Source organism: Alosa pseudoharengus, unplaced genomic scaffold (assembly GCF_046254945.1).
Source record: "Alosa pseudoharengus isolate Yale_2024_CS ecotype anadromous, Long Island Sound unplaced genomic scaffold, YU_APseudo_1.1 YU_APseudo_1.1_scf_20, whole genome shotgun sequence".
NCBI classification, from domain to species: Eukaryota; Metazoa; Chordata; class Actinopteri; order Clupeiformes; family Clupeidae; genus Alosa; species Alosa pseudoharengus.
In genome coordinates this window covers 11,358,555-11,363,582 of record NW_027468664.1, presented here as the reverse complement: position 1 = coordinate 11,363,582, position 5,028 = coordinate 11,358,555, and the positions used below count along the sequence as shown (strand labels likewise).

At 42.8% G+C, this 5,028-nt stretch overlaps 1 protein-coding gene across 1 annotated transcript in view; it reads left to right on the top strand.

The window, feature by feature from the left end:
* Window positions 1–346: 346 nt before the first annotated feature.
* The window catches only part of LOC143136087 (xylosyl- and glucuronyltransferase LARGE1), a 48,635-nt gene continuing 43,953 nt past the window's right edge, over window positions 347–5,028 (top strand). Inside the window, exon 1 of the mRNA XM_076296573.1 lies at window positions 347–477. The gene's annotated coding sequence lies outside the window, so the exon portion shown is untranslated. The remainder of the gene's footprint in view (window positions 478–5,028) is intronic.

Here is a 5,028-nt window from a genome sequence, read left to right as displayed (position 1 = left end):
ACTGGTTTGTTTCACCGTGTATTAAGTCTGTTCTGTTTTAGTCTTGGCTGATGTTGACTGACGGTATGGTCCAAGCACATCTACAATTATATGTTTGGTAACTAGCAGCTAAGTCTATTTTTTAACGAACGCCTTTACTATTGTGTGAATACAATGTTGTTACACCATTTGTATTAAGAAAAGAAGGCCTCAAGACTCCTTGGACTTGTTACTAGCACTCTCTTGAAACAATTAACTGTGGCCCAAGTCAGGGCACACAAACTGTAGCCACTCAAAGATAAAGGTCGGCGTTAACTCAGTGGCCAACACTTAGACCTGGGCTACTGGCTGTAGGTGAGGAGCAAATGTGCTGTTCAGACTTCATGGGTCCTGACGCAACTCAACGCCTCACACATTTCAACGCGCCAGGGGGAAGATAAGTCGTCACGTCCAGTCCGTGGATAGTAAAGGAGACGTGGATGATTATCGGATTATAAGGTAAGCTGTCACCGGAACGGCTTTAGAATGACCGAGAGGAAATGATAATAATCACAACTGCATACCTGTTTTTTTATTTTCCTGTGGAGAGGCAACGGAGACATATTTGTCCTGTCTAGAATCTTCCAACAATCAACCTACTAAACTAGACAGCATTTCAACTCCTATAGCTAGTCAGTCTGCCTATTCCTCAGTGCAGAACAAGTGCCCTATTGATGACCCTCGTGGACTCTCCAGATGCGGCGTATCAGTAAAATACCCACGTCCAGTTACTGCCCAATGCAATCATCGTAAAAGCTACCGGAGTAAATCGCTCGCTGATGACCGTGAGACAATACCTTGACCCAGGTTTAATGTCATTTTGACCGAAGTAGGCTCCTCTACACATTAACTCTCTTGTAGGCTACTCTTAAGTCCTCACGGCTCATACTCCAATCACAACTAAGTGCAACAGGGTAAGATGTAAGAGATGTTGATAATGAAAGATTATAATGATAAGAGATGTGAATAATTTCACCAGCATCAGCTGAGATCGTAAAGTTGATATTACAGACGTTGCAGTAAGTCTATTTACAATTAATAACAACGTTACTACTGGGTTATCCTTGATAGCATATTCTTGACCTATCTTTGGATTATTGTATCGGAGGGAAATTAATCATGTTAATGTGCTGTGGATGTTTCCTCGCCATGACAATAACCACTCAAACTCAATAAATTGACATCAGGAGTCCGAACATGAACGTGGGCTCTGTTGAAGATTCATTCAGCTTGAAAGCTATTGAATGGTGATAGGCAGGGAGAGAGTCAGACAATTTGCTTGGGAATGATAATAACAAAGTCGAGTGTTTTGGATAGTCTCATATTCCTGTTTTATTGGGCCCATGATTCCCTGTAAATAACTTCCCTGATGTGAAAATACCTCTAGCATTTACATGAAAAAAGGATTAGAACATGATTGCTTTGGAAGTACCTACACATATGCTCTACATTGCACAGAACTGGCCTCTGGAGCATAATAGTGATTCTGATCATGTTCTTTTTTGTCTACATCTTTGGAGTGTGCTTCTGTTTACATACTATCATAAACATTCCACTCTCATCCATGTCTGTCAGAACATGCATAAATGCAGGGTTTGTTGCATTGCTGAACACTCTAAGACACACACACACACACACACACACACACACACACACACACACACACGCATACAAAGTAAGAGACAGAGAGAGAAAAAAAGAAAGAAAGAAAGAGAGAAAAGATGGTCCAGACAATAAATCTCGATAGCTGCCCAAATGCATATAGAGACATGCTGCAGGTATCACTAGAGCCACAGTACCTCATGCCATGCTCTTTGCAGAGAGACTTTTGTGTAGATATCAGGCAAGGAGGAGCGCTCTGAACAGGCAGTGAAATGAAATAAGACTTTTATTGCAGTATCATAGTGGTGTGAATATGAATCACAGAAGGCTATGGAGGAGGCAAGGTTAAGACTCCAATGTGTGACTGCATGACTCAGCCTGCTCAATATAAAAGCCTTGATACAAACTCAACTCAAGAAATAGGCAGTTAGGAAAGGATGTCTCACTGTCTCTCTCTGTCTCTATGTGTGTGTGTCTCAGAGGTAGAGAAGTTTCAACCTGTATTGTGAAGTTTAGGGAGGCTATTGTGACTTAATTTTAAGAACCTTTCCTGAAGACTTGTTTTTAATGCCTCCCATGTCTACATTATGCCTGTTAGATGTTTAAAGGAGCGTGAAAGTAATCGAAAGACTTTGTAGGTAGAATAGACTTGTCTGATTTGGAATCTGATTTAGGAATGAGTCATTTTGAGATCTTCTTTGGTAATTTCTGCCTTCCAAAGTCTTTATTTTCTTTATTTTTTTGTGGTTGCCCTGCCATTGGTCATTGTAATAATGATCATTATTTGTCATTATTGACATTGGTCTTTATACCTCCTCCAAATTCTGGCTTAATAACAAAGTTGGTTACCTATAGTATACCCCTCTTTTCCTCTCTCTGGTTCCCTCTCTCTTTCTCTGACTATCACTCTCTTTCTCTATTACACTGTTGATCAGTCGGAATGTCTGCTACCTTCCAGTGGACTATATTATCTCTAAATATTATTCTTATTCTCGTATCTGCTCTTTGCCTCTGTATGTGTACCCTTCTATGGCAACCCATGACATATTGTGGGAATACAGTGCTAACAAAGCTACCATACATTCTATGCTGCATTTGGATATTAGCATCCGTGACCCTGACTTGAGCCATTATCTTGCTTTCTCAGTCTCCTTTGCCTCTGACAACGACGTGATAAATAAGCAATCTGTTAGCATAATGGTGCTCTGCTGCAGCTAATGGACCTCTTGAAGATATGGGGCTGAAATGGGTTATTTGCCCGTGCCATGGAAATGCTATATGTCTAAATGATGGCATTGTGTATGCACGGAGGACCATGTATCACATTCAAATGTATGATTACCATAAGTGGAACCCTTTCCATAATGTTGATTTCTCCGAGCCAGTGAATGGATCATGTGGTCTTTGTGCCCCCCCCCCCTCACACACACACACACACACACACACACACACACACACACACACACACACACACACACACACACACAGACACTTCAGTCATCAATCATACTTCTTAGCTTTCTTCTCTCCTATGTGCATCTCTTCATTGCTTAATTTCTCTCTCTCTCTCTCTCTCTCTCTCTCTTTATTTCTCTCTTTCCCTCGTGCCCTCTCTCCTCTCCTTCAGTGCTGGCCTCGTCTATTGAATAGCTCTTCATGCACTGTCCTTTGCTATTTTAGCTATAGCCCCACGGGGTCTGTCATCCAGAAAATATAGCAGTAAGCCTCAGTGATTAAAATGAAAGGGGGTGATATAACCTTGCATAGTGGTTGCATGCAGTTTTGTGTTTGTGGTGTGTCGTATGTGTGTATGTGTGTGTGTGTCTGTATGTGTGTGTGTGTGTGTGTGTGTGTGTGTGTGTGTGTGTGTGTGTGTGTGTGTGTGTGTGTGTGTGTGTGTGTGTGTGTGTGCGCGCGCGCGTGTGTGTGTGTGTGTGTCTGTGTGTGGTCACGGTCAACAGACTGCGGATGTTGAGCCGTGCCCTGTGCGTTGACAGCCACTCATGCTGATTGGCAGCTCTGTTCTCCCGCCAAGGCTGGCACTGGTAGTGCAGATTTGGTGTGTGTGTGTGAGTGGGGGCTCCGTGGAAGACAGTGGCTGACTGACTGCCACCTCTGATGGGGGGCGGGGGAGGACTACCTCCGTCCCTACCTCTCACCATGAGGACAACATATGTCCACTCAAACATGCACGTACATTCACACACACACACACACACACAGACACACACACACACACACAGACACATGCACACACACACACACACAGACACACTGACTGTCACTCAACCAGACTCCAAATGCACTGATAGGCCAGGCGATTTGCAAACAGTGTCCTGGAGAGATGGGCATCCAGGTAAATTGCAAACAGAGTCCCCTAACCAAGATGACAGAGCCGACGGAACCCTGCCGAGATGACAGGCTAGATGAATCGCCAACCGAGATTCTGCAGAGATGACAGTGCAAGTTTGAAATGTGTGCAACAGAGACAGGGTGAGAGAGAGAGTGTGTAGAGAAGAGAGAGATAGAGAGGGAGAGTGTGTTTGTGCGTGTGTGTGTGTGTGTGTGTGTGTGAGAGAGGGGGGGGGATGAGACTTCATACAAGTGGTAGCATATTTGGAAAGAATACTTGTGATCTCGTTGACCTGTTTCCCGCTACACTCAGATATTTTCCCCAAACAGGCTGCCAATCCAATGGTTTTCTTTCATAGACAGTCAATCCAGGCACACTGCTGTGTTATTACACTGGGTACAACTCTGTGTGTGTGTGTGTGTGTGTGTGTCTTTCTGTGAGGTAATTCTGTTGATCAGACAACATTTCAAATGTTTCAGCAGATGGTGATTTTGCAGATGATTGTGAACCGTTACTTGTCTGAAGGTAATTCAATTCACACATCATTTCATTTCACTCCAGTTCATTTTGTTTTGTACGATTCCAGATGGGCTCTGATTTAGTTCTAGTTTGTGTCTGTTTTTGTTTTGTTTTGCTATTTTTGTGTATTTATATATTTTTGTTATTTGTGTGTATATATATATTATTTTTGTTTATTTGTATATTTTTATTTGCCTTATTTATTTTCCTGTGCTCCTATCCTCAGTGGCTTGTCCAACGCTTTAGTATTATGGGATGTGGCCACATTGTGCATCTCCTTGAACCCTACATTCAGCTCCTCTACCAATGAGACCATTATAAGGTAATGGGCCCTCCATTTACTTGTACTGAGGGTGGCCGGGTAAACTAGAGTCTTTGAAATATCTTTGTTAACCCCTGCTGAGATTTCTAATACACAGGTTTTACAATAATTAAAATAAATAAATAATCATGTTTCCGGAGTCTCCCCCACCCCCCAACACACACACAGGCAGACTCACACACACACACACTCTCTCACACACACACACACACAC